Here is a 10605-nt window from a genome sequence, read left to right as displayed (position 1 = left end):
CTTTTTACACAGGTGTCATGGTTTCAGAGAAATGTCAAAAATACAATCGCCTCGGGAAAATTGATGCACGTCTGAAGTGACCTTGGGAAAATAAAATTTTCTCCTAGCTCAGTTGGCCAAATGACTTACTTGATGAGCCCAATGATAACTAGATACAAAGAGATTTCCAATGAGCTATCATGAGCTCAATTTGGAGTTGAGGAAGGCATTCAAAAGTTGACTGTAACAACACTCTGCCTTTAGGCAGGCTCATTTGTCACATTTTGACCAGTCTTGGGATATTTGATTTTTTACAGGGCAAATAAACTCCAAATTGAAAAGTTCTAGTCGGGTTGGAAATTAGACTCAAATACCCTTCCAACAAGCTATCTTGTGCCCAATTTGGACATCGGGAAGGCCTCCAAACGTCTTCCAGAAAACGCACGATGCACAAGTGGAGGAGCGCGACGCACTGGGGAGATCTGCCCAGTGTTAATTTCTAACCAGCGTGATGCACACAGAGCGCGCGGCGCACTGGGCTTTGCGCGTGGCGCACAGAGAAAAAGTGCCCAGAATTTGCCAAACTCACTCAAATTTCTTTGTGAAGCCCCTCTAATTGCAAGGTAGGCTCTCAAACTCACTTGTGCATCAAATTTGGTAAAGATATGATGGTTTATTGCCTATGATTGAATGCAAAAACATTTCATAAAGTTAAACACAAGAAGACACCAAGAAACCATCTTTCTAGGGTTGTATAAAAGTGTATGTTGATGCTAAGGTCCCCTTTTCCTTCCTTATCATTTTCGCTTGTTCCCCTATGCCATTTTCCCTATTATCACTACCCTAACACTACCAAACTCATATTCCCTTTCCCCTCCTCCTATTGGTCAATACAAACCCTAAAACCCTACCTTGCCAAAAACCCAAACCCTACCCTATCAAAATACCCCAAAACCCCTTATATATCCCTAAAAAAAATTCTCCTATAACCCCTATTCCCATTACACTACTCCCCTCCTAGTACTCCCTTGTTTCATTGCTACCCTTGGTGGCAGATATCACAAACAACACCTAGCTTCATCATCATCAAAGGAGCAGCCTAAGTACAGTTCATAAACAACAGTCCTCTTGTCCTCAAGGTATTTTACATAGTAGTCACGGCATCTGAGCATTCATTGGACTATGAGGTTATGAGCGCCATGAGACCACTACGGTGCCAGTTTTCATCACATATCAGAGAGGCTATCCGAAAGGGACCAGACCTTTGTTTGCAACAGCAAAGCGAGTGTTATCTCCACCCAAGGTGGAATGGGCCTCGCTTCCTCCATCGAAAACATAGGTACAAGACAAGGGAAAAACTCCCAAGCATGATGAGGGGCCTTCAGGTGAACGAGAGACCGAATTCATTCTCCTTCGGGATGATGATGATGCCGACACAGATCCGCAAAGTGCACAGCTGAAAGAGACCATCCAGAAGCAAGAAACAGAGATTCAATCCTTATCACTAAAGTTGGAGATGGCCAAAGGGAACATCAGGTATTTGGAGCAGAGGAAAAAATAGCTGGAAGACCAGCATGTGATCATGGAGCTGCAGAACATCCGTGAAGATCGCCAAGCTGCCCAACATAGGAGGATTGAGTTCACTTCCTTGGAGCAACAGATTCATGATGATCGGGAGTCTACTCTCGAGTTAGTTAAGATTCACCTGGACAAAATGTTGAACAAGGCCGACGAAGACAACATGACTGAGACACATGACTTATCATTACAGGACATGGCGCTTGAGTTTAAAGGCCCGGATAAGGAGCTTAAAGGCCAAATTAAGGAAAGCAACAAGAAAGGAAAAAAGGGAAAAAGAGCAAGATCGTCTCCAAATCTTGGTTGAGGCTTCCTTGGCTCAGCATTGCACTCCATAGAGATCCCCCAGCCCAAATTTCAAAAAATTTGGGGCAATTTTGTGTTTTTGGAAATTTTTTGGTCAAAAAACAGGGTTTTTCTCCCTGTGCGTTGTGCACCCCACGCGGCGCTAAAATTATAGAACTCAGATCAAGGAATGCCTTGCCTTTTTGGATTCAGTGTCGAAAAATACATCTACTTGTGTCAGAGCAAGAAATTTTGACAAGTTTTGGGTCTCCTAAAGGTCAAAAAACACCCAAAAATGGCCTCTCTGCCACTTTTTGGACACACAGAAAGCAGTCTTGGGAGAATGAAGTTTTGGAGGGGAAAATGAGCTTCAAATTTAGAAATTATAGTGGGGTTAGAAAGTAGACAGGCCAAGCTTTCCAACAAGCCCACTTGGGCACATTTTGGACACCTGCAAGTGCCCCAAAATAGGCCCCAAAATAGCGCGACGCACAGAGAAAAGCGCGCGGCGCACAGAGGAAATTTTGCCCAGTTTGCTCCCGTTTCATGAAATTTCGGGTCGCGACTTCTCCAAGTGGGCCTGGTCATTCACTATTTCGTTTTTTGGCACCAAAGGTGGCTTTTAAAGAGTTTTCTCTCCAGGTGGGCATCTATCCAAGTGGCAAAGAATGCAAAGGGTCACCACACGCCAAATGTCATGCTTGAGAGCGCTGCACCTGTAGCTGATGGTTGGCTCTCCATCTCCATTTCGAAATGATTTGAGTAACTTCCCAACCCCTAGGCGTTCCATCTCTTCTCCACACATTCTATATATTGTATACATTTTATTTGCAAAGGGTTGGTTGGCTTGTAACTTCTGGGAGACTGTGTTTCTGCATTGTATATTTTTACAGAGAATTAATGAAAGGCAGCGGCTCTGCTTCATGCGATTCTTGTGGTTGTGAGTGTAGCAAGTGTGTCTCTTATGTTTCATATGTATCTTGTTATGTTCCATATTTCATTTCATATTCATTTCTAGTGAAATTTTTCGAATGAGATTAGGTAGAATTCAAGTTTATTGCTCTACCTGTGGGAAAATTTCATGTACAATGTTCATTCTTCTGTTGAAAAGGATTCATGTTTTCCATGCCATTTTCACCTTCTTAATCAATCTCCCCATTCCGCCATATCTTAAAACTAAAATTGCTATACTTTCCACCTACCTTGCCTCACGAAATAATCTACTCCTTTATGTTAAGTTATCTGTTTCATTGAGTTCCAGTGGTCCCATAACATCCCAGAAACACAGTCATTCATAAAAATCCCTATTTATGTTCATTTTCACTTACTAGCCTAAGACAAATTGTTTGTTGGAAAGTCATCTCAGTCCTTTTCGTTCATCTATTTGCTGAGTGTGACTCGGAGAGAGCCCTCTCCTGCACTCGTAGGGCTAGCTACGAGACTGAGCGTGGTTTATGGTTACCCTAATTTTTGCCTTCTTCAGCCTAAGGAAGATTTAGGTGCTAAGAGATCAAGCGGTTCTCTCAAGTATTATTTTATACTTTTTCGCGCTTGGGAGACACAAAATTACAAAAAAGGACAACCTTGGAGTTTTCTTAAGTTTTTTTTCAAACTCCCTAAAATTGAAAAACGCCGAGTTTCTCCTATACTGGACTCCTTAAAATTTAACAGTAAAGGACCTGTTCAATTACAAATAGGAAGGGACAACTCCTTCTTAGGGTTCGAATTTAAACTAAGTTGGACTCATCTGAAGGATGAGCTTATAATCAAGAAAATTTTATCCTCCTCAAGCTTGTTAAAAAATAAAGAGGTACTCGCCAGAAATGGTGGGGAAAAGAGAGGAAAATGAACCTGTTTGTCATACTTTATGTCTCAGAAAAACATTTAACCACTCTCGAACACAACACTTTTCATTCACCTGGGTTGGGAAATCCTTTGCCTAATAGTTGATCAAACCATAATTGAAAGTCTTCAGCCGGTTTCTGGGTATTAACTTTGGGTCAATTGTCACCAAACCATTTGCTGCGTCGTTATGTGTTCAAGAGGTCAGTGCAAATAAGCCATTCATCTACAAAATATCTGTCATTCATCTTGACCATCCCTGAGTCAGTCCTTGCAACTATATTTCTTCAAACTTGATCTATGATTTTGTGTTGTGGGCTTGCCTACGACGCATCGCTTTCTATCGAATTCAACTCATTATCTAGAAAGATGATCTAGAAATCGTCAGTACCTTGGGATATGCATGCCTCAATGGCAGGTTTCTCGCCTTCGATGACAGGTTACATCATTGACCTTCGATCAAAGGACTCTGTGACATGTTCGACATCAACTTATCTATTCACATCTCATGGATTGTACTGAGTCTTTTGAGAGCCATTGACATTAATGGTGGTTTACTCACACTTGTTAACAGTTTACATCATTGACTGGTAATCAAGTGGTTTCTACCATGTTCGACTTCGACACATTCATTCACATGGATAGAATCGTACTATTTCGGGAAGTAGAAATCAAGACCCTGGATCTAGTTTCCGTCATCCAGGCTGCGAGGAATTTTGTATTCATTATATAGTGGACTATTCATAAACAGATTGCTGCGTCCATACTGTGTCTACATGTGTCTATACTTATGATGTATTGCAAGATCATTCCTATATCAGAGCAGTAGTTAGTTTGCTAGTTAGTTTTGATCTGAGTATGGGAATGCCTACCTCAGCAATGATATGATCTCATATATATTTTGCATTGAATTTTTTTACAGGTTCCAACCAGGCTCTCCACAAGATAATCCTCGAAATGATAAAGTACTTCACTCTTCTTAGATGATACATGAAACCCTCATCTACTACAGACTTCGCACTTTAGGGGGAAATCTGTTACACAAAATATTGTCACCATGACTATTTGCAGTCAGTATGGGTCCATCATCATCCATACTGTCCTCCTTGGCAAGTCTCAAACCTCAGCTCTTCATGTCAAGCTTTAAAAAAGAGAGAAAGTCCTTTAAAAAACAATAAATCTCTGGTTCCGCACTTTCTCCTACTGTTGCCTGCGGTCCCGCACCCCTTGTTCGTGTTACCTGCGGACCTGCCTGCTCTATCTCTAAAGGGGTGGGTGCGGACCCCTGTAAAAGTAAAAAAGGCGCAAGTTTATCTTCAAAAAACTTACTTGTGGTTGATTCTGGATGATTCTAGAAGGATTCTTGACGTGGATGGTTTGCTCCTAGGTGGTTCATGCATCCCAAAACTAAAGGAGCTAATCCCTTGATGAGAGGAGTTATCCCTTTGAAGGAGGAGCTTATCCCTTCAAAGGTGGACCTAGTAACTTCCCTCCATTGCACTATAAATTAAGGTAGTGGGCTGGTTGCAGGGGAGGTTAGAAGCTGAAAATTTTTAAGGGTAAATGCTGGTGGAATTAAGACTCCCTAGTTAAGCTTGAGAGGAGAGATCACATACCTTTTGGCTTCATTGGGAAGAGAGTGAACTTGTCAAAGTAGAGGAAACTTCTTGCTGGACCCTAGGAGCAGCTTGTATAGCATCAAGGCACAGGTTGTAAAGTTCTTCTTCGATTTAAGTTAATACAATCAAACTCATTTTTCTCAACAAATTGTCTTATGTGATTTGTTTCATAAATTCCTTGATCATTATGATGAATATGCTTTATTATATTGGCTTTTTAGGTGCTATTTAATGTGTGTGCTTGTTTGTGTCTGCAGATTCTACATAAAGGAGCTCATTTGGATCAAAGGAGCGAGGCTTCTACAAACTTGCACTGGACCCAAGGTAGGCCTAAAACACTTGTTTTCCTTTATTTATAAATTGCATATTTAGTGAAAGATAGAATTTGGTTGGTTTGTTTGTCGCTAGATATCATTAGATATTAGGGAGGTCAGTCTTGTCTGCAAGAACAACTCATTCCGTGCGACACATTGAATAAAATTTTATCACTAGTCATGTGGAATGAGGCTCCACTATCAAGATACCAGACACAACCCATCATCGATGACACCATGCATGCGATGAGGGCAAAGCCCATTTCGAACTGAGAGGCTAATGCCTCACCTTCCGATCCTTCCGAGGATCCCTTCTTAGACTTCTTCGATGGGAAATTAGTTTCATAATGTCCCATCTCATGACAATTAAATCATATCACTTTATACATGTCACCCTTCTTCCCTCCATGAGAAGAACCATAGAATGCCATTGGCCAACCTTGAAGTATGATATGAATTCGATTTGAACCTGCAACCCCAAACTTCAAACTTCGAATTCTCTTCTTAGTATACTATTCATAGCTCCAATACCATTGAGAAATTCTCTACAAATATCGCTCTGACACCATGTAGAAAATCTGTTGTAGGTTAATGCGATAATGCAATATAAATCAAAGTAGAATACTATAACCTACTTCTACTATCAATTTGCGGAAGCTCGAGTTGAAAAATATAATCAGAAGAAGAAGAATCAATGCACAATACACATGAAAATACTTTGGGGAAAGACTCAGCTAAAAACCCCACACTATTGTATTATCATACAGGTGGAAATACATAGGAATTATAAAAGGCCTTAGCTCTCACAGCTAGCCAGCTCTCAGTACAATCCTCAAAGATGGTCACAGGCAATCAAGGCTTCTCTCGAGCCTTCCTCTCTGCCCTCCAAGCTCCTATGTCCTTGCGATGTTTCTCTTGGGTGATCCTCCTGTTACCAAGTGGAACATTGATCCTCCAAAACTGTGCAATCCTCAAGGATGAATGTCCTTGACTGCATGCATGAGTTTTCTCTTTGAGAAAACACAAGCAATTGATAGTACACTATCCTTGACATTTAACTCAACTGGGTCTTTCTCAGAATAGACATGCATGAGTTTCTGATGAGGGAATCTTCAATTAACTGGAGTAGCACTAGTTGGATGCATCAATGCAGCAATTGACTATTAACTCACTTTTAGTTCCTCAAACAGTTTGGAACTAATTTAACTAGACTTAACTCAGTAAACTGAGTTAACTATTACAACTCAAATATAACTCAATCTTATCTCCTTAATTTAAGGGATAACTCTTGCATGACTTCAGAAAGAATTCTAACTTGAATTTCTCGAACTAATTAATTAAAAATGAATTAATTAATTATTTCCAAGTAGCTATTAAGACTAAATTCGATTTTAATTCATAATTTAATTCAAGGACAAATTAAATTGGAATATTCTTGTTGCCACATTTCAACACAAAGATCTAGGTAAACTATAAGACCTTCATTGGCTTTCAATAATTTCCCCAGAATACAACGAATACTTTTGCTCTTTATGGCTTAGAAAGTAGTATTAATATGTCCATGATGATGTTATATGAGGATTTACTCCACCTCTGCAAGCATTGGATCTCTAAGATTCTAACACGGTGCCTGAGACTTAGAAGAGTGCTCATTCTTGGTTGAAAGAGACTGCATGAAACTATACCAACTCTCCACATGTTCACACCACTATTGCTTGGCATTATATAGCCACTACTATGTTTCTAATTATCTTTGTCACCATCATCTGCCTCAATCATCATGCTTACTGCCCTGATTAAATGTCGCTCTATGCGAACCGAACTAGATATTCTTTGGTTGTGATGCCAACAATTCTGATCAATATTGAGGTAATTTGATACCCAACGATCTTTCCTAAGGAGAGTTAAATGAAACCTAGACTCCAGTGGGTGAGAACATATAAATCCATATGCCTGAAATCACTTCTCTGCAATTAATACACATGTTCCTTTAATGGAGTCAAGGATTGTTCCATGTGTTGATCTTGATTAGATGGGGTTACTGGCAAGCCTACACCCAAATCCTAAATATATTAACTATTGGAAATATTATTAATGCAATTGGCCTCATACCTTTTACCAATCAAACCTTATACTCAACCATAAAATCTTGTTGACACAAATTATATGGGCCTAGTATATTCAATAATACCATCAATTTCATTATGGAAGGGTTCTCATAATATGGGCATTATCATTTATTACTAAATATCATTGAGCCATTCTATCTCTTTGATTTATATAATCATAATTCATACTTAATGAGAGTTTGTTGGCTTTGCTTGTTTAAGTAAGAAATTGAAATAAGAAAGCCCTATTAAAAAACTGAGTGACTCTTCTTCTATTATATGCAATTAAATAAAGCAGGCACCCAACAAGAAGCAAGTTTCTGTTTTAAGGTAGGATAGCTCTAACCTCTCACTTCTAGCTAATTCTCTTTAGTTCTTCTTATAAAGTCTTCCATATGATATAGACTGTGCCAGCGGAATGAAGGGAGACTAGTTGCTTTAGACTGATTGTGAGTGTTATGGCAGCTTCTAAGGCTTGCTATTACCTATTCTCTTCCTTACATAGGGTAACTTGTTGCAAGCTATTGAATTAGATTAGTTCCTTTGGAAGAAGCTATATTGTAAGCTAATGAAATCCATCCATAAGCAAAGGAGTTCTGATTCTCCAGTAAGCTAATTCTAGGAAGCTATAACAATTGTTAGAAAGGGATAGCAAAAATCTCTAATAAGACACGCCAGCAAGTAAGCTAAGAGCAAGCTACCAGGATTAATGCATGATAGTGATTAGAGTTTATGCAGTAATGACCATACCCTTTTAATGGAACAACCACCATACCAAATCAACACATGGTTTGAATATTCAATGCACAAATCACCAAGTTTTATTCAACGATGAATACAGCTTGCATTCTAACATATACCAATAGACCAATGAACCAACATTTAAACACATACCATATCCCAACAGACCCAAAAACCAACATTTAAAGACATAGAATAGAGATTCAACAAGTCAATCAATGAATATATTCGTACATTCAATCGTAGGTATTTACAGTGGGATGAATAAACCATTCAACGCATGCACGGAGACTCTGTATCAATTACACTACAACAAGAATAAATTCCATCCCAAGTGAATATTCTCCTGGATGAATTCAACAGATCCACTTCCGCCAATACCTTCTAACTGACAGCTCTATCATTTGAATTGCCCCCTCTTCAAAATTAGTTTCATCTAGCATTTAAAGTAACGCCAAGGGTCGTGTCACATGATCGTGGGTACATTAATTTGGCAAGCAAGGGATTTTAAGAGTACCAACCACAAAGTATCATCTGAACCTCCCAAGCCTCTATCCATCTCTCAAGCCCTTTGATGGCCCTAATATATGCATGCGGGATGGGGTAAAAGCCAGCCATTTGGAAGTAAGAAGGCAGGTCGGAGGCAGAGGGACAAGGAACCATGATCCATAAGATAAGGAAGGGCCTTTAGGATAGGAGACAACTACCGCGGGCAACATAGGATGTTAGAGAAGTCAAAGTGACTATCAGAAGCTATCCTCAGCTATGGGGAAACTTCTTGTTTCTATTCCCAATGCAAATCTAGTGTCATACCTTGTTGGGGTTGAAAGCGACTCACAAGCCATGCCCATTGTTGTCACTCACTGCTTTTTCAGTCAACATATGCTTCAAAATCCAAATAGCAGTGATTTTTGGGGCTACATTTGGAGCGATAGAAGCTACAAGAGCCAGATCAGACCCTCTCCATTGCCTAGTGCTTAGGAGGAGCTTTCCAACAGTATATAGAAGTCTAAAAGCGAACTACCAGAGCTAAAGTTAGTGCCCATGAAAGGACCCCTATGAAGGACCTAGAAAATGAAAAATTGGCTAAGTATTGGGAAATAATCACAATCGGGACATAAGGAGCTCATCACATATCGGCCATTGGCAAAGGAAAAGGGCCAGAGGCTTAAGACTTATCGATAGTTCAGGGAGGCCGATTGCGATTTGCGATATCACATTTTGCACATCATCTGTCGGCGAGTTACAAAGGACAAGAACTGTGGCAAGGGGCTGATTTGTGATATAAACCAAAATTGCCGAGAGGGCCAATTTGCGATCTAAACCAAAATTTTTGAGAGGGCCAATTCGCGATATAAACCAAAATCGTCGAGAGGGTCGATAAAGGTATAACACAGGAAATGCCCGTAAAACAGGGCTGGGTGACCCCTTCTCTCTCTCCTCTGCGGGGTATATGTGTCGAGCCACAAGCAATATTGCACATCGGCCATCAACGAAGGCAAAGGGTTCCCACTTAAGAGATGTCGACAATTCCATTAGCTGATTGTGATATGCAATATTTTCCTCTTGACACGATAAAATATTAAAACCGGGTTTATAAAGACCCTGTGCCCAGGCTAGAGGCCCACTCCACTGGTTAAGGGGAAAACTTAAAAGGCGTGTTTTGTCCATTGTAGAGGAAAATGCCCGCATCTATGCAATTTCACTTATGAATAAAGAAGATTTCTCAACCATCGCACAATGCATTGAAGACATAGTAAAAAGTTTTAAAGATGAGGCAGGTCAGCAACCACCGGATCACTATGAGCAAGTGGATCTTCAAGATGAAGAATGGGTTGATTTAGAGGAAGGATGCTAACATACGGATCCGGGAGTCAATGACGAAGAAAGTAGTGGAAAGAAAGATAGAGGGATGTAAGACAGTGCACAGGGGCCATACTCTACGCCATGAGAACAACATCATACTGATATGATCACGGGATGGGCTAGAAAATCAATGGTTCTTTTTCCTTCAGGTCCATTTATTTTTTTGTACTGAAACATGTCGCCCATCCTAAAGCATTAAACTCTGTAATATTTTTGGGCCATGGAGCCATTTAAGGCTGGTACCACTATTCTATCAGACCGAGGAATAGGGAC

The sequence above is a fragment of the Pinus tabuliformis genome, chromosome 1_1, assembly GCF_031772625.1.
Source record: "Pinus tabuliformis cultivar Carrire ecotype Pingquan chromosome 1_1, CPIR1, whole genome shotgun sequence".
Lineage (NCBI taxonomy): Eukaryota > Viridiplantae > Streptophyta > Pinopsida > Pinales > Pinaceae > Pinus > Pinus tabuliformis.
This window is presented reverse-complemented; position numbering follows the sequence as displayed.